The 20780-nt window shown below is 33.7% G+C and overlaps 1 long non-coding RNA gene and 2 other non-coding genes across 3 annotated transcripts; all 3 read right to left on the reverse strand.

Moving 5' to 3' along the window:
* Positions 1-16762: 16762 nt before the first annotated feature.
* Positions 16763-20064, reverse strand: LOC127084381 (uncharacterized). The gene is made up of 2 exons (XR_007788695.1): positions 19030-20064; positions 16763-17236 (listed from the first exon to the last, which is right to left on the reverse strand). It is a non-coding gene; the product is annotated as an uncharacterized LOC127084381 (long non-coding RNA).
* LOC127089999 (small nucleolar RNA snoR117) lies at positions 18895-18982 on the reverse strand. The gene has a single exon (XR_007791543.1). It is a non-coding gene; the product is annotated as a small nucleolar RNA snoR117 (small nucleolar RNA).
* Positions 19014-19121, reverse strand: LOC127089978 (small nucleolar RNA snoR100). The gene has a single exon (XR_007791523.1). It is a non-coding gene; the product is annotated as a small nucleolar RNA snoR100 (small nucleolar RNA).
* Positions 20065-20780: the final 716 nt, after the last annotated feature.

The raw sequence follows: 20780 nt of genomic DNA on the forward strand, positions 1-20780 counted from the left end.
CTTCTAAATACCCCAAATTGTTTTAATTAAAATAACAATATATTCATCAGAGTAATTATGCCCCGAAGGGTGTCACACAATCATTTCACAAAATTATCAAAATGTCCTGTCATGCTCATTTATTTAATCAAAATAAGATTCTTTTGCATAATTCGCAGCGGAATAAAATTCAACTCAATGTAAAACATGTAACACAATACATGTAAATCATCAACAACCAATATCAAATCAATTAAGACATCCCCTCCCGATGTTACATCTATCAGAGCATGACCCATAAGAGCTACTCTAGACTCCAAGCATTTGCTTCTACTCAACTCATTTTCTCGTTACCTGAAAAATAGGCGTAAGGGTGAGTTCCTCAATCAATATAATAAGCATTATAGAACAACATGTAATGCCAAGTAATTAACACATTAATTCACCCTAACCAGACTACACACTCAGCAACGGCAGTATCCGTTCAAACATCACATTCAACAATAACATATAGCATATATACAATCTCAACCATACTCAACATCAACAACACAACACACAACACACATATAATACTGGAATACCTCCATTCATATTATATGCCATACATTTATTATGCAATGAGACTCTATGCATGCGGTACCGACTATTTGTGAACATATAGTTCAACCTCACCGTCCAAATCCAGGCACGGCTACCAAGCTCACTAGTCCCACTCATTTGAGACATAGTGACTCACTCACTAATTCCTCACCATGGGAATTAGCTACCACCCCAAATGGGCCATGAAATGCACGCTAATCACCTAGCATGCAAACATCAACAACAACAATCAAATGATATACTCACTAATTCCTCACCATGGGAATTAGCTACCACCCCAAATGGGCCACAACATGCATGCTAATCACCTAGCAATGCAACATCAACAACAATTAAGAATAGACACATGCTCACACTCTAAGCCATAATACAGTCTATTCACAACGTATACATTCACATCATCATGTATACCCTCACACATTATCAACATAATTAATCACAAAAGCATACCATATCATGCCACATAATCAAACACAGTATTAGCCCGCTCTACTAATACCTATACCACTCAAAACAACGGGAACGATCCCTACAACATCATATCTCAGCTAAGTACATCACTCAGCCTAAACAACCAAAAACTGCACAACAACAGTTCAGGAAAATCCCAACTCTGCCCATACGCGTACTGTCCATGCCATACGCGTATTGCCCAAACCTGGCCAACTCCATACGCGTAATGCCTACTCTCTTACGCGTATTGCGCATTTCCTCGCCCAACTCATACGCGTACCACCAATCCCATACGCGTACGCTACGCGTAACAACTTCCCATTACGCGTACCAACAGAGACCAATTCACGTTCAAAATGCCATCTTTTCCACCCATACGCGTAAGGCTTCCCCCCATACGCGTACCAACATCTCATACGCGTATTGCCTAGTGCCATACGCGTATGACCAGAGACCAGAGCTCTCAGATCTGCAATGGCTTTCTCTGCTACGAGACCTATCCAATTCAACCTTCTACAGTCCAAATTTCACACACAATTCATTCATATCATCTAACACGAATCATACACTTTCGATTTCACAAATTTCTAACCTTTCTACCTCTAATTCCTACGAATTTCGTCAATTATAATCCAAATTTTCGTTCATCTCAAAAGTTCACAAATTCAACATATATCATCCAATCAGAGGTAAAACAATGGTCTATTACTACCCAGTACATATCCTCCCATAATACCCGTTAATTGATGATAACCCCCCTTACCTGAGTTAATCCGGCAGCCTCTGAGCTCCAAGCTTCTCCTTCCTTCAACCTTCGTTCTCTGGTTCTCTTTTTTCCCTTTCTGCCTCTTTTCCCCTTTCACGTGAAAACCTTTTTCCAAAAATTGGGACTTTTTATTATTCCAACTTATATACTCCAATAATATTATTCCACTAAATAATTATCCCAATAATTATTATTCCAAAATAATAATAATAATTCAAATATTCTAATTAAATTAATAAACATATTATTAATTTAATTTAAATAAATACATATTATTATCGGGGTGTTACACTCGACCCGCTAACCGTATTACTAACAGTGATACCGATCTATTGCTGACATTGTTACTGTTGTTACTATCAAATTGAATTACCATTCTCTCTAGTGTCTTGAACACAAGAACTGTAACATTCACATTGTCACCTAAGTGACAGGACTGAAGAATCTGAATCATGCCTTCATCCATCAACCTCTGGATGTCTCTCTTCACAACCATACTGTTGGTGTAAGCCCTAGAGGCCAATACTTTTGGTAATTGTATCGAATTATTTATTAATAATAAAAGGCTTTTTCTTTATTATGTTTGTTTAATAAAGTCCCTAGAATAGCTAGTCCGTTTAATGTATCAAGTGTGACTTAATCATGAGATCCCATTAACCATAAGGACACTATTCTTAAAGTATCCGTAGTCGAGCTTTATTGTGAAATGGGATAACATTAAAGCATTAAGACTATTATGTATATAAACTAATGATCACATCTCATGGATCATGGATAAGGAGTTATCAAGTCTTAAACATAGGTATGAATATTAAGAGTAATATTTATACTGGATTGAACCGCTATGAGAAAACTATATAGAATGTTATGCAAAGTGTCATAAGGTATTCTCATGGTGATAATGGTGTATACCACCCTTCGACCTGAAACCACTATGGACCCTAGATATAGAGTCGAGTGCCTTATTGTTGATCAAACATTGTCCGTAACTGGATAACCATAAAGATAGTTGATGGGTACTCCACGAAGCACGCTGAGGGACATGAGTGACCTAGATGGAATTTGCCCATCCTGCGTAATAGGATAAATGTCTACGGGCCCAATATTGAACTAGACAAGGATGACACGGTCTATGCCTTGTGTTCAATATAGACATAAAGGAAAAAGGGTAATTGTACACTTAAGTATTATCACAAAAGTATTTGTTATATCACATGACATTTTCGTGTCTTGGGTAGCAGTGATGTGTTTCTAGATATTGCTCACTGTTTATTATGTTAAATACGTGATTTAATATAATTGCCAATGCCTCGAAAACCTACAGGGTCACACACAAAAGGACGGATTGATGAGCGATAGAGTAACTAAGGAACACCGTAAGATACGGTGCACTTAAGTAAATTGTAGAACATCGTAAGGTACGGTGTACTTAAGTAGAATACGAAATATGGTAAGGTCCCACGCGCTTAAGTGATTTTGGCATATTATAAGATATGGGCCACATACACTTAAGTGGGCTTTTTAGCTTGCAGCCCACACAAGTGGTTCTATAAATAGAACCCTTGTGCATAAGCATTAGTACAGTTGTAATTTCGTTTCTCTCTCTCTCTCTCTCTCTCTCTCTCTCTCTCTCTCTCTCTCTCTCTCTCTCTCTCTCTCTCTCTCTCTCTCACACACACACACACTCAAAGCCTTCATTCGTAGCAGCTAGCATTGAGATTGAAGGAATTCGTTCGTGTGGACTGAGTAAAGGCGTTGTCACCATTCAATGTTCGTGATCACTTCATAGATCTGAATCAAAGGTTTCAATCGCCACAAGATGTAACGATTCTATCACTGATCATGCCCATTCGTAAGGATCACTAAAGGATGTTTTTTTTAATTTCGTTGCATTTTGGATCGCTATTCTCCTTCAGTGGTATCAGAGCCACTTACGAAACTATGCATCTGATAGTTGTTTAAATGATGACAACGCCTCTACTCAGAATGAATCAAATAATAAATGAGTAATTAAATTTAGCATCATGTGTGTATGATTTGGATGATTGATGTTGACTATGCTTCGGAATCCGACGTTAGTATGGTGAAGTAGCGATACATCGATCATCCATATGTTACGCAATTGAGATCGATCAAGTTATATATATGATATAAGTAATCCTGGTGCAAAATACGGTATATATGATATACTGTTTCTGTTTCGTTCATTCAAACACTTAATGGTTGTTTTCCTTTGAGCGATCAATGGTCATTTGCTTCTTGATTCGACATTAGTATGGTGAAGCAATGGCGTGTTGATCAATCATACTGAATTAACAATCGAGGTGTGTTTGATAGTCTGAAATTGGTGCATTATGGTTAATGACGACGCAAGGGTTGTGCTGTCAAAGAGTTATGCGATTAGGGTTGTGATTGCGCAAGAGTTGTGATTTAAAATATCAAGTGTTGATGCGAAAAACAGCGTCGATTTCAAATGAATTGTTCACTAAAATTTTGCGTCGGGCAGCGGAACCCCCATCCGCTGACCGGGCAGCAGAACCTTCGTTCTTAAAATCCACGATCGTTTCACAAAGAACCATGGACTCATTCACCGATGTGTTAAGGGTGATTTCAGGAATCCCTTCCAGTTGAGGAGTGTTCTCATTGACGACTGGATGAGGAGGAGATTGAGGTTGTTGTTGTTATTGTTGTTGATCATCCATTGTAGAAGGATGATGAAGATGAATATGAACAATTGCAAAGAGGGTGTTTGAAGGTTCGAAAGAGAGAAACGTGTGGGAGTAATTGTGAGTGTAGTGTGAAAAAGTATGTGAAATGGGTTTATATAAGGAAGAATTTGCAAAGATTAAAAACTAAAAATATGCAGACATAAGGGGAAGCGTGAGATATTTTAACCTAATTCCAAGAAATTCAAAACCCAATGTGTCACGCCATCGTCCTGCATGCTCAGAAAGTTAGGCAACTGTTACCACACGATATCAAGCGAAATTACAAACATTAAATGCAATTACTCTTTAGAATCTAGAAGACAAATTGATAAGATTGCTTCTAATCAGAATCTTTCTGATTCTTGAAATATCCTCATTTCATAAAGCTCATGTTTCAGAACCAAACAATCAAACAACAATAAATCCTCAGAACCTAATCCAGACTTTTGAAAGCTTAACATTCTGATAACATCTTTTCATTTAGGACAAAGGTCCATAAACAAAATTTTTAGAATGAAAGTGAATCTAACCTCGGCAAGGGGTTTTGTAAAGATATCAGCCCATTGATGGTCTGTATCAACAAATTTTAAATGGAAAATACCCTTCTGAACATAGTCACGTAAAAAATGATGATTTATCTTAATATGCTTAGCCCTATAATGCAAGATAGGATTCTTGGATAAACAAATAAAATAAGTATTATCACATAGAATAAAAATGTCACTCTCAAAGATCTGATAATCTTCCAGCTGACTCTTTATCCAGAGTATCTGAATGCTGCATCCAGAAGCTATGATATACTCAACTTCGGCTATTGAAAGCGCAATTGTTGACTGTCTCTTGTTGGACTACAAGATCAGATTGTCTCCCACAAACTGAAAACTTCCAGAAGTGTTTTTCCTTTCTATTCTGTCTCTAGCATAGTTAGCATCACAATAGCCTACTAATTTGTATCCACTTGATTTTCTATAAAACAAACCAAGATTAATAATACCTTTTAGATACCTAAAGATTCTCTTAACTGCAGTTAAGTGAGTCTCCATAGGATCTGATTGGAAGCGAGCACACCAACATGCACTCAATTAAATATCAGGTCTAGAAGCCGTTAGATAAAGGAGAGAACCTATCATACCTCTGAATAGCTTGTGATCTACCTTACCACGTACCTCTTCCTTCTCCATAATGCATGTAAGATGCATTTGAGTCTTTACTTGCTTACTTTCTGACAAGTTAAACTTTTTCAGAAGTTCTTTTGTATACTTGCTTTGATGGATGTACGTTCCCTCTAAACGTTGATCAATTTGAATCCCCATAAATAAATTGAGTTCTCCCATCAGACTCATTTCAAATTCTGCCCACATTGACTTAGCAAAATCCTTGCACAATGAAGCATTAGAAGAACCAAAAATAATATCATCAACATAAATTTGCACAACTAGAATATCATTCTTAAAGGTTTTGCAAAAGAGAGTTGTGTCCATTTCCCTCTGGTAAAATCATTTTCCAAAAGGAAGTTACTTAATCTATCATACCAAGCTATGGGAGATTATTTCAGACCATATAACGAATTTTTAAGTTTGAAAACAAATTCAGGGTTTTGAGAACTTTCAAAACCAAGGGGGTGTTGCACATACACTTCTTTAGAAATGCGCTCACTTAAGAATGCACTCTTAACATCCATGTGATACAGAATGATGTTATAATTTACTATAAATGAAACTAAAAGACGAATAGATTCTAACCTGGAAATTGGTGCAAAGTTTTTTGTATAATATATCCCTTATTGCTGACTATAACCTTGTGCTACCAGTCGAGCCTTGTTTCTGATGAATTCACCTTTCTCATTGAGCTTGTTTATGAATCCCCGTCTGGTTCGAATGACATTGACACCCTTTGGTTTCTGAACAATATCCCAAACGTCATTTCTGGTGAATTATATTAGTTCCTCTTGCATAGCTAGAATCCATTCATTATCTAGAAGAGGTTCATCAATAGATGTGGGCTCTATCAAAGATACTAAACCCATAAGAGTTTCTTCAGAAGGTTTTAATGAAGATCAAGTTCTGACTGGTGCATCTTTATCTCCCATAATCAATTCTTCAAAATGAGAAGTTCTTGGTCTACTCTTATTCTCATGAGTTGAACTAACAACAACTTCTGATTGAGTTGCTTCAGAATCTTTTGCTTCAGCTTCTTTAGCTTTGCCTTATGAGTCTTTATCTCCATAACCTTTATCCTTAGACTCTGAGAAATTGATCTTCATACCTGCAAGTTTCTCAACTAGATTTGACTTTTTAGGGTCAAGCTTGTCATTTAATTTAAGATGAATTTATTCTTCGAAAATTTGTTTCTTAGTGTTAAAGACTATGTAGCCTTTTGAGCGTTTAGAATATCCTAACAATAAGCACTTATGTGCCTTAGAATCAAACTTACCAACATTCTCTTTAGTGTTTAACATAAAGCAATCACAACCAAAAAGATGGAAATAAGAAATGTTGGGCTTTCTTTTCTTCCACAATTCATAAGGAGTCTTACCCAAAATTGGTCTAATAGAGATCATATTCTGAATATAACATGTTGTCTTAACTTCTTCTGTCCAGAAATGCTTAGCCATATCAGTCTCTTGGATCATGGTGCAGGCCATTTCTTGCAAATTTCTATTCTTCCTTTCTATAACCCCATTTTTATGTGGAGTTCTAGGATAGGATAAATCATGGGAAATGCCAGTTGCACCAAAAAGATTTTCAAAATTTTTATTTTTAAATTCACCATCATGATCACTTATGACTCTGACTATTTTCCAATCCATTTATGTTTGCACTTGTGAGCAGAAAGTAGAGAACACGGAATGTGAGTCATCCTTGTGTTTCAAGAACTTTACCCATGTCCAACGACTATAGTCATCAACGATGACCAATCCATACTTCTTACCACTGATATAGGCAGTTTTCACTGGCCCAAACAAATCAATGTGCAGAAGTTCTAATGGTCTAGAGATAGAAATAATAATTTTCACTTTGAAAGATGTTTTAAATTTTTTGCCTTTCTGACATGCTTCACAAAGAGCATTCATTTGAAGCGAACTTCAGGTTGGGTAAGCCTATAACTAATTCTAGCTTATTTAGCTGAGAAATACTTATCATGCTAACATGGCCCAAACGCCTATGCCATACCCATTGCTCTTCATTAACAGACACTAAGCATTTTACATTTTGATCCTTAAGATAAAAAAGTCTAATTTTATAAATGTTGTTTTTCCTCTTTTCGTTAAAAAGGATTGTGTCATCTTTCTAACTAACAAACCTATAATACTCTTGACTAAAAATGATATCATAACCATTGTCACTAAGTTGACTAATAAATAATAAGTTACGAATCAAACCATCGACCAAAAGAATATTAGTAATAGAAGGGATATTCCATTTCCAATAGTTCCATATCCAATGATCTTCCCTTTCTGGTTTCCTCTGTAACCAACGAAGCCTTCAGGCTTAAGTTCCAAATCTTGGAACATAGACCTTCTTCCAGTCATATGTCGCAAGCATACACTATGCAAGTACCATGATTGGTGTTTCAACTGAGTTGCTAAGGATGTATGCAACATATATGATCTCATACCTAGGTACCCACGTTCTGGGTCCTCTTTTGTTAGTTTTCTCAGAGTTTCTTACACCCTTGGGTCTTTATGGTACAGGATAATCAAGTGAAATTTATGCATGATACTTAGGTTTCATAACTGAGTTCTTAGCCTTTGTAAGTTTATGTGTTTGTGTAGAAAAATCAAGCTCAGTGCCAGCAGGCACGAAATGCTCATAGAGAGGTTTCAATTTTACCTTCTGACTTTCGTTAGGCTTTATAGTTTTTGTAAAACCTAAACATTTCTTGACATTTCTGCTAACTCCATAGATCAAGGAATCCATTTTGCTTATATTTATGCTTTTAACCAGAAAGTACTGAAATGATCTGGCATATCTGATGACACAATCAATACCAGAAGCTTTTGAGACTATTTTTTCCTCCAGTTTTGAAATTTGGCTTTTCAAAGCGAAGCTGTTACTTTCTAAAGAAAATATTTTTTCATTTAGGGAAGAAATATCTTTCTCAAGCTCACTACGAGTTTCAAAAGTAACTACTTGGACTTATTTAAGGTCCTTGTACTTACTTTGAAGACTCTGGTACTTTTTTAGTATTTAAAGAGACATGACTCCAAATCAGAACGAGATAGTTCAAAATACCTCTTCAGAGTCACAGTTTGATTCTGATTCTCACATCACCCGTCTTTTGGTTCTTTAGAACCTTCTGAATCAGTTGTAATTGCCATCAATGCAAGATTGGCTTGTTCCTCGTCAGAATATTCTTCTTTCGATTCTGAGTCGTCCCATGTAGCCATCAGCCCTTCTTGCCTTTAGAAAACTTCTTCTTAGGCCTTTTGTTCTTTTTCAACTTAGGATACTCATTCTTGTAGTGGCCTAGCTCCTTGCACTCAAAGCAGATAATCTCTTTACCAGAACCTTGCTTCTTCTGTCCAGACAAAGAATCAGAATGACCAGCAGTCCTCCTAGCTCCTTTGGACTTTCCTTGACCATTTTGCCTATGACTCTAGAGTCTGCTGACCCTCATGGAAATCAAAGACAACTCATCATCATCTTCTGAGTTTTCATCAGAAACTTCTGATTCTTCCTCAGCTTGATAAGCTCTTGTCTTCTTAGGCTTAGACTTTAAAGCAACAGATTTACCTCGCTTCTGAGGTTCATCTTCCTCGATTTCTATCTCATGGATTTTCAAAGAACTAACAAGTTCTTTAAGACTAATATTGTTAAGATCATTTTCCAACTTCAAAGTAGTTACCATATGTCTCCATTTTTTAGGGACACTTCTGATTATCTTCTTGACATGGTCAACCGTAGAGTGTCTTTTGTCCAAAACTTTCAGTTCTGCAACAAGCGTCTAAGATCTTGAGAAAATAGTCTCAATGGTTTCAACATCTTCCATTCTTAACGCCCCGTACTTCTGGATTAACGTTAAAGCCTTTGTCTCATTTACGTGAACATTCCCCTCATGAGTCATCCTTAGAGAGTCAAATATAGACTTAGCAGAATCTCTATTAGTTATCTTCTCATACTCAATATAAGAGATAACATTTAGAAATATAATTATAGTCGTATGATGATTCTTGAAATCCATCTTTTGTTGAGCTGTCATAGCACTTATTGCGACTAAGTTTCCTACAACATCTACTAGGTGAACATAGTAATCAACTACAAGATCCCAAAGATCTACATCATATCCCATAAAGAAACTTTTGATTTTGTCTTTCTAGTAATCAAATTTTTCACCATCAAATACTAGTGGTTTAGCCTTGTAGTGATCTTTCTCAATATTTTTACCATCATTGTTGTTAACAACGACCATTGTTTCTCACACAAACTAGAACCGGAGCTCTGATGTCAATTGAAGGTGTGAAAAACACAAGAAATAGGGGGTTTGAATTGGATTTTAAAAAACAAAAGCTTTTTACTAACTCAAAAACACCACACAACAAATGAACAAAGAGAAAAAACACAAGGATTTTTATCCTGGTTCGCTTGAAACTCAAAGATACTTCAGTCTACCTGCCAAGGTGATTTCGCCTTATACACAAGAACTTAATCCACTATAATCAACTGATTACAAAAATCACAAAGAATAACCTTATTTGTCTTCTCAAGGATCCGACTATACCCTAGTCTCCTTAAGGAATCACAAATAACAAATTTAAATAAAGGTTTTGTGTTTACAAGTTACTTCTACACAAGCAGATTTTACACAAATGAAATATAAACACTTAAAGAAAAGTATGCACAAAGTTTAGAGTGTTTTCACGTAGAAAACAGTGTTGTAAAATTGTTTAAATGGTCTTTTTTACAAGTCTCCAATTCCTCTTTATATAGCATGAAAAAGGAATCGTTGGAAGGTAAATCCGGAATAATCAAAATGTAGTTGTCAACTAACGGATTACTGACAAGTGTGAATAATAATATTGTCCTTTGCCCATGATATCAGGTAGTGGAAGAAATATTTGATTTGTACCATGTACTATTTTATCATGTATCCATTTTGATCTTATCTTCAAATTCATTGACTTCTGATGAAAAGTGATGAAGCATGAAATGAAGAAACACACAGCTGGATTCAAAAACTTCATAATCTTCAATCAGAACCTTGACAACGTCAGCAGTCTAGCTTAAGATCTTCATAATATTCAGAATCTTCATAATCTTTAGACTCTTCAGTCAGAACCTTAATAACCTCAACGTCTGGCTTAAGATCTTCAAAATCTTCATCTTAGTAATAAAACTTCAGAAGTTTGCCATTCATCAAAAGCTTGATGATCAGAGTCACATTCAGAAGTAGAAACGGAAAGAACGTTACAGCAACAACATAACGTCTCTTCAGAAACTTCTCTGGAGTGAATCAACGCAGAAGCGAATTTTGGAACAAATGTTCAGAAACTGATGGTGTTGCATGTCATATAAAAACTCAAAGGTATAGATGCAGAACCAAAACTAAAAACAGAGAGAAATAGAAAAGAGCATTTCAAATAGAGAGGAATATTATTGTGAGTAGAATAGGCATTATTGCAGCCCAGGTTTGTAGAGGAGAAGTATGATTACCTCGGCTTCCAATCTTGGAGATAGTTTTAGGGTTTTGCCTTTAAGGATCTGGGCCTTTTTTACACAAGGCAATTGGGCCTTATGAATTTTTTTTCAGATACAATTAATATCTCCCAAAATTTTACTTCATATCCCCTTTTGGATCTATACCCCAAAATTATATGAATTGCTAAAATCAATGTTTTGAAAATCAAACTGAACTTGCTGATTCAACCAGTTAGACTGGGAACTGGAGTTGAATTCGGTCAGTTCAACATTTCAAAACTATTAGTGGGTCTAAACCAGAGTAAAATCGAAAAAATCGGATTGAACCGTCCAAAACCGTTCAAACCAAAGAATCGAGGTTGATTTTGTAAAACGGCCCAGTTAAAAAAATGCATTAAATTGACTATTTTTTTTATAATATAGATTTTTTAAGTATAATATGTTAATATTAAAACTTAACACATTTCTTATTCATAAAAAAAAAATCTTTATTTTTTCTACAACCATTAAAACTTCTAAGTTACATCACTCAGTTATAATTTTTCTTTGAACTACGCCCCATCATCATCACGCCGGCTCTTTCAAACATAGTCACACTGTCCAACTCAATATTACTTGTTGTTCAACTCAATATTGTTTGTCGTTGTTCATGTATGAGTTTTTTGTCGTCGTTCTACTTTAATTTGCTTAATGTTGTTCAAATAAGTATATTTTATTATTGGGTTAAATTGTTTATTGGTCTGTGTAAGTTAGCGAGTTTTTGGTTTTGGTTCCTATAATTTTTTTTGTCCGAGTCCCTATATCTCACTTTTTGTATTGGTTTTAGTCCGTAAAGTCAAAACCCGCATCGGATTTTTCTGTGGATTTTAGTTTTAGGGACTAAAAGCAACACAAAAGTGAGATATAGGGACTCAGACAAAAAAAATATTACAAGAACCAAAATAAAAAATTCGCTAACTTACAGAGACCAAAAGACTATTTAAGCCCTTTATTTTTTATAATTCTATCTTATTTAATTTAAGTATATTTAAACTTTATTTTAAATATTATATTCTACTATTTTAATTTTGATTAGAATTAGTTTAATTTATTTTATTGTAATTCTTTAATTTGTTCAAAGTATTCTTAAATGAATGTTGAAATTAAGTGGAATTATGTTGTGTTATTATGCGTACTATTAAAATTGTTGTATTAAGTTTGTAATGAATTTTTAAAAATATTTATTTTATTAAACTGTGAACATATGATTGTATATCATGAAATTTAGTTTCATATTATTAATTTATTTAATAAACAGTTTGATCATATGTTTAATCGGTTGAACCAATTGAATCTTAAATTGAAAGTTTCACCAGTTAGACCTCTGACTCGGTTTTTAAAATATTGACTAAAATATTCTAAAATTTTAAAAACTAAATCATAATGTTTTTCCTCTAATAACACTTTACTCAAAAAATATATTAAACTTTCAAAAGAATCATAACTTCAACACTTGATAACGCCATTGTAGTTTTCTTCTTGCTCTTCCATGAGACCAAATTACCTCATATAGATGTGAAGTAAGCTAATGTCGATCTCTGGTCATGAGCATCGTTTGCCCAATCAATATCAATGTAGCAATCATGTTTAAATGATTATTTTTGGTGAATATTTCCCAGGGATTTTAAGGTTGATAAAGAAACAATTTCAACCTTACTACTTGATATATGACCCCGTCAACATTTGCAACACTAGTGAGCATTTGTGGAGTGATTTTGATCAATTCACTAGGATCAAAGGTCGTGTGATTAGTTTCTCTTGAGTTTCTTCTAGCCTATCACCATAAAATGTTAGCTGTGTGTTTAGTTAAGTTTTCTTGTTAAAAACAGTGTTCGAATTCATTTTCCTACTGAGACAGGAGTTACACTCTAATGCCCTTTGTTAAACATGTGACTTCATACACAAGGGGGTGAATTGTGGATGTTTGAAAAATGATAGTTTAAAACAAATTCATTTTTTAAACTAGAATTCGAAAACATTTCATAAAAAAATGTTTGAGTAGGCAGTGAAATTTTGAATTAAAGAAGTTAAGCGGAAAATAAGAGAGTTAATGTGAGAGAGATAACACCAGATATTTATAAAGATCCAGTCTTAAAGAAGTTACATACTCTTCTCCCCAATAATTGATCTTAAGAGTATCTAATAATCCTTGAGATCTTTTAGAAGGTTAAGCCCACAAACTCCCTTTGAAATTCTGCTTCGTTCGCAAGACAAATGTTAGACATAATGTTTGGGACAATGTGTATAACTTTGCTTATAACATATTAACATGTAATAGGAAATAAATCATAAATGTATAAATAATACAAAGGATTGTTAACCAAATTCATTGCAATGTCGCTTACATCTAGGAGACTTCCAACCCAAGAAAGAAAATCCACTCTCAATAGTATTAGTACAATTAATTTTAGATGAACAAACATTGTTCAATGTCTTTCTACCTAATACCACCCGTGTCTTTCTATTTAGAAATCCCCCTAAATATTAGAACTCCTCACACTTTCTCTTAATTACTAACCCTAGTAATCAACATATAAAACATGTTTAAAGATTGTTGAATTACAACTGAAGTAACAAAATAACCTATATGTCTTTGATATGGAATTTAGGCTCTATATATAACCACAAATAACAACAAGAACAAAGACTCAAATAACAAACTTTAACACACTAGATATTGAACTCTTACACGTCCTTCTTTCGTTGTTAGGATGAATCTTTATATAACAATTCATCTGTTTGGCTTTTCTTCAACGGACATTTCAATTGATAACGACATATTTAATTTGATTTGATCTTTGTTCACTTTAAATATTCATTTAAATTGATTTGTTATTTGTTATAATTTCTATGCTCATAATCATGTCGAGGGTATAATTATTCGAGTTATGTTGTGAAACTCACATTTTGATCGGGAACAGGGTTTACGTTAAGGCTGAGAGAATTCAGGGTTTAAATTATGGTTAAAGGGACATAAGCGAAGAGATTGGGGTTGGTTTCGTGGAGTCTGGTCCCCCACCGCTGCCGGAGGCGGTTTCCAGCGTGGTGGAGGCGTATTCCGGCCAACTGAGATGAGAGAAGATGTCGTGATGTGTTTACTTAATGAGAGGGTTCATTCTCTCTTGACTCTCCCTTGCATGAGTCTGGCATGCCTCGGCCTAATGGTTTTTTCTTTTTTTTTTCACACTCTGGTCACTTATTCACCCATAGGCCTAATGTTATTTAATTGATTGTATTTCTTAATTAATTAATTGTTTAAGTAGACAATTAGGTACAATTAGGTTGATAAACACATTAATTTGAGACTTGGCAAAGATTAATCAGTAACATAGTCAAAGGCTTCTTTTAGTGTTTTTAGAATATTAATCTTTCATTTTACAATTAAAACTTCTTTTTAGGATTAACTAAAAAGCAATCAAAATCAATACAAAAAATTTAGTTGATTAGTTTTAATCCAGAAATTAACAATTAATTAAGAGTTTAGAAATATTTTTTTAACACTTTTCATTTTCTTTCTTTTAGGAATTAACTATAACAAATGCATATTAGAACTTGGATTTTAATTGAACTTTTTTAGAATAAAATTCCTGTTCACTTTGAATTTCAATTTTCTTGTTCTTTTTAGAGTATAACGATTAGAATAAAATGAATTTAGAACTTAAGTTTAACTAGATTTTTAGGATAATATTCTTGATCATCTTTAATTAATTAAAATATCAATGATTGTTCTTCTTGATTAATTTTGTTTTGTTTTAACTATGCTAATAGGCTAGAAATTTAGCAATTAATTTTGTCTTTATTTGGTTGACTAATTTTAGATTAAATTGAATATTTAATTTGTTAATTAGTCAATTATTTTTTACTCTGATTATTCATTTGAATTTATGATTATTTTGAATGATTAATTGGTCAATTGTATCTTTGGTGACCAATTAATTAATTATCATAATTTAGGTTATGTATCATTTATTCATTTAAGTGTGATTTTTCTCGATTAAGTAATTTTGACCTAAAAGTTAATCAATTTTAAAAGGCAAAGATAAAAATCTTTGATCAAACGTCAAGTGGTCTATTTTTCCAAATTTAATTTAAATTGAATGCAACGTCGAGTACCTCTCCTATTTAATTCAAATTATTTTGTAAACTAACTTCAAACACTTGATCTAACGTCAAGTCATCCATTTTAACAATCATTTTCATAGTATATTGGAATGAAAAAGAAGGTGATTATGTTAGACCTCTTCCCTTCCCAAATACTCAAATATTATTGTAGAGCTCTCTGTTTCGGTATTTGTCTTCATAACATGGTAAGTAAACGAATCTTGATTCGACTTACACTTTTTTCTTAAATACTTTTGGATGAAAAGAGAGCGATTGAGCTTAGACCTCTTCCTTCCGGACATTTGAATAATGATGTAGAGCTTCATTTTGAATGCATGTCTCCATTTAAAAACAACCTAACTCATCAAGTTTCTTATTTTCGCTCATGTGTGACTTTGAAAACCTTTTCAGAAATGAATGTGTTTTAGTCATTCCAACACGGAAGAAACAAAGACTTCAGCCTCCAAGAATGAGTATCAAGTAAAGGTTTAACCGCTCAAATGCGATCTAGTCACATCTCTAAAAGCGAACAAACTAAAAAATAACAAACTTTTTTTTCTTTTTTCCTCATATAATAAGTAGAAGATCGTAAACGATGTCACGCTTACATTCAATCATGAAACTAACTAAATGGGTCTTGTTGAGTACAAAGGATGTGAGGAGTGTTAATACTTTGCCCTTGCATAATTGACTCCCGAACCCGAATATGGTTGTCACGACCATTTCCTTTAGCTTTAGCGGATTTTATTAGATATTTTCTCGTTCCTTTAGAACAAATAAAGATCGGTGGCAACTTTGTTGTTATTCCGAGTGTATGATACGCTTGGGTATTTTTTGCACCTCGACACTCTTTAGCGGGTTTTGATTATTTACTTGATCATGGTGGTTATAGACGTTCGATGAAGTCCTGTTGATATATTTTCAACCATATCTAATGATGAAAACCATTCTAAAATTATCTCAAGCCTCGTCAAAAAGAAGATTCAAAATTCTAGTGAAATGTTAAAGTCAAATATAATGTAGCAAAGAACTCGAAGCTTTAAAGTTTTGAAAGAAAATAAGTGTGAAAGCTTGTCGATCTCAATGACTGCAAGTTAATATTGAGTTCAACTCATCGTTCAATTAAACAAAAATTATAATTGGAGTTTTTTAATTTAAAATTGAAAAAATAAAGGCAAAAGAAAATAATGATAAAAAATAAGGGGTTTGAAGGTAAGAGAAACAATATCAGGTGTATGATTTATCCATGTAACAACACCGAGTCACTCTTGTATCAAGAAATATCAATTACTCTTTCTCAGGGGTATTAAGGTGAAGTTAAGCTTTATTATATCAAGAATGCTCCGATTCATACATGATATCCCTAGTCCTAGGTGATATCTACTGCAGAGTAACCTTATTACCAATGGCAGTCCAACCTAATTGATAACCATCACAATTAGTATGAAAGAGAAAGCATTAAACACATCAAACAGTTACCATAAGAATAATATTATAAATGCAAATATAAACTCAAAGTCATTACAATTCTAAATCAGGGATATCCCCCTAACATTGAATGATTTAGATCTTCAATGGCTTCCGCTCTTGTAAAAACTCTTCTCATATAGTGAAAATCTCTTGGCGGAAGGTGGAAATCTCCAAAACATCCCTGCAACTAAAGTCTGCTGAATTCTAATATAATGAAAATCTCTTGGCGGCTGTGTCAGGCCATTATTTTGTTATTTCCTTGCTAACACACCCCAAGTGACCTGACACGACCATGTTAAACTGACACGGGCGATCGTGTCAAGCCACAATTTTGGGCATTTCTTATACTTTCTTGGCATTCCTTTTGACACGGCCCGTATCAGGTGACACGAGTGGCGGTATCAAATAATTCTTCTTCTTTTTTAACGTCAAAACTTTCCACTTTCTTGCATTGAGTCCATTGGATCTACACCGTGGACCTGGAGAACATAAAGACGACAACCAAAACTAAAGCGTAACATCACGAAAACACAAAATAAAACTAACCATTAATAAAATTACTTTAAGAACTTACAATGAAAGTTAACTTTAAAGATACGATAATATATACACACTTCCTAATAAATTCACTCATTTAATTATATGCTATTTATCAAATAAATATAAACATTTAAGAGACCAATACCACTTACATTGTATATCTTTTATATATATTTATTTACAATCACAACATGATATTTATTTTTACTATTACAATATAAAAAGGACATCATAATTAAGATGTGAATATAAATACTCCTTTCATCTCATAAAATATCAATACAGCATTTATCCAATCATTTTCTTAAGAAAATACTAAACACTATGAAAAGGTAAGTCCCTTATTAATTTTGCTAAAATCACTAAATACAAGTTCAAATAAATCTAAACTAAATTTTAATTTAATATATGTTTGAATATCATAAATTAAATTGAATAGAATGGATTTCAAAAGTGTCTCTTTTATTTCCCCACTTAAAGTTGTCTTTTATTTCCTTCCATTTAAATTTGTGAGATTTTCTAGGTATAGATTTTATAGGTGTTTAGCTTTGTATCGAACGTAATGCTATTAAAACTCTATTAGAATTGAGGGATACTCCTTATGCAATATCAAGAGATAAGCCCAAGAACTAAATCATTATGGAATATCAAATATCACTACTTTATCTCTCTATTATTCAATCTCATGCGCAAAAGCAAAAAAAAAATAAAAGATCAAGAGATAGGCCAAAAATCTAAATCTCTGGAGTCTCTCTAAACTTCATTTGTTAATTTTTCGGTCACACATAACTCCTTCATATTTTAATCCTTCATTTTCCAATGCTGTTATCCCTAATAGATAATAACACCTATTGCATTTTAAGCAACAACTTTAATTTAATCCAACTTCTTAATGGCACAATTATTAACCCTCTGTTCTTCATCGCAGTTGTTTCATCTCAGTAGTAACTTCACATTCCAGGGAACCCTCCAAAACTAATCTAATAATAAAAAGGTAAAAAAATGGGGGGAAAATAACCAAAAAGATTTAGCACGGTCCCTCAAAATAGTCTGTCCATTTAGAGCACAAATAGCCAGCATCAAAATTCAAACGATTCAATGGATGACTCCCACTAGTAAGTATCTAAAATTCTAATGTAATTCAACAAAACCTAATATAAGCATAACTTACATCAGCATCATAAACTTTTCAAGCCCTTAAAGATTAGGTATTTCCGATTAATAAACACAGAAATGGACGAACAATAACATGAAATTGCAAATGCTTGAAAAATGCATTCAACGCACAAATAGCGATTATAAATAGAAGCTTTCATCAAATTCAAAAAAAAAATAAAAGAACTACGGAAAATAATACAAAAATAAATTGAACTCAATAGAGCACCGTTATCTTGTTATAAAAAAAATGTAGGAACATCTGGAAGCATGGGCCTAAGATGACAAATGCACAAAAACTTCCGTTCCTATTAGTATCGGCAACGTACAGCACTGAAATCGCTATAGAAAAGCAAATCAGAGACTCTAAATTGTTGCCTATTCATTCTGAAGAAAAATCATAACGTCTTAGAAAATGAAAAAAGGACAAAATCAGGTTAAACAGCCTCAGATTAAAGAATGGTGTCTCAATCAAAGAACTCTAAAAGAACTCTCAGATGGTACGGACAAATATTCATACATCACAGGCAAATTGAAAAATTAGAAACGGAAAAGGAAAAGAAATGTAGGTCGTTACCAGGCCCTCAAATCAATTCAGGAATCAGAGAGAGCAGACATGCGGACCTAACGATATCAATTTGCGTGCACACAACCATGATTCCTTCATTTTCAAATCCAGACCATCGGCTTATTGTGCACGCATCCATGAATTGTTCTAAATTATCAACATATGCAGCAAAATTAAATAGACATGAGAATAGAGGAAAACGATTTGGAATTAGGTGTGTGAAACCACGCGGCTGCTGCCATGGAAGCTAATTGATTTGCGTTTAGCAGCAGAATTGAGACGGTGAATTTATATAAGGATGAGGAAGAAAACGTTCTAGGGTTTGCCGATTGAAAGGGTCAAAAGTCAAGTTTGGGCTACTTGTTTTCTGAGTTTAGGCCTTACGATATTTGGCCCAATGGAAAACTATATGTTACTAGCACCACCCATTTTCACATTCTCGCTGCTAAGTTATTCTTCTTGAAAATATCTCAACTAGTTCAACTAGTTTATTTTTCATTGAGAATCCTACAAAAGTTAAAAGGGTACGTTTATTTTTCATTGAGAAACATAAATGTACATTGGTTTTGTCTTGGTCTGTTTTGAGTTTCTCAGCTTTGAATAACAAAGTTAAAGGGTAGAATAAAATCAATCTTTAAGAATTAGACAGTAATGACAGTAGATGTAGTTTGTGGAAAAATTTGCCCCATGAACTTTAAGCAACCGCCACTCTAGATAATGAATAGAATCATTCTCTGCATATTTAAATCACGAATTCCTAAAGATCGAAAAATTGATTTTGAAGCAATTTCTCCACATCTGCCCTTCTCTGCATATTGATTTTGCAGAGAATTGATTTTGTAGAGAACTGTACTATAAACAACCTAATCACGTCAATTATAGAAATATGAGTATAATGTTGTCATTTGATGTGTGATAATCTACTTTTACAGAATTTTGTCATGTCCGGATTGCGTTGGGTCTAGATTTATGCACAGTAATCTCATCGCCTGGTGATCAAGGACACTAACGCAACCTTAGATACAAAGATAAGTGGCATATCATTATCATCAAATGATTAGTGTTTTATAATATCATTATCATCAACTAATTATTGTCTCGTGTTTCTAAACATAAACAGTGATAACGGTACCGTTTTGTCGCGGCAATATTCGCGGTCACGAACCGTTTTTTAAAACCTTGCCTATATTCATAAGTATCTTGTCACATGATTTATGAAGTTTAGTTAATTTGAATGACTCGATTCTGTTAAAAAGGATAGAAGTTGTCTCTATTAGCAACTTAGCAATGATGTTAGGTAAACTAGTAGTCTAGTACACCAAATAACACCAAACAAGTCTAGTACACAACAACAGCTAACTGCAATTTAATTACATTTTATTTGTATGATTTTTTATCATGCCCTCAATGCTGAATACATATTAAAACAATTCCCTTCCAAAATCAAATGAATTTGTACCGGTACCCAAATGGATCCCGAAATGGCTTTAGTCGATATCTCTAGTTTTTCGATGCACTTAAACAAGTTTATTGGTTGGACTGTACATCCTAGAGTAAAAGAGGAAGTGGAAAAAACTTGTTTCAAATATTTTATGAGATTCCCCACGGATAAAGTTAAAATCCCCAAGCAAATGATCGCCGATTTACTTCGCTTTTATGATTACGAAAAAGAATACTTTGTGTTTGGGGATACTAAAGTTGATCTTGGTCTTGAAGATGTAATGTATATCACAGGACTTCCCATTGATGGGAAATAGGTA

The sequence above is a fragment of the Lathyrus oleraceus genome, chromosome 5 (assembly GCF_024323335.1).
Source record: "Lathyrus oleraceus cultivar Zhongwan6 chromosome 5, CAAS_Psat_ZW6_1.0, whole genome shotgun sequence".
NCBI classification, from domain to species: Eukaryota; Viridiplantae; Streptophyta; class Magnoliopsida; order Fabales; family Fabaceae; genus Lathyrus; species Lathyrus oleraceus.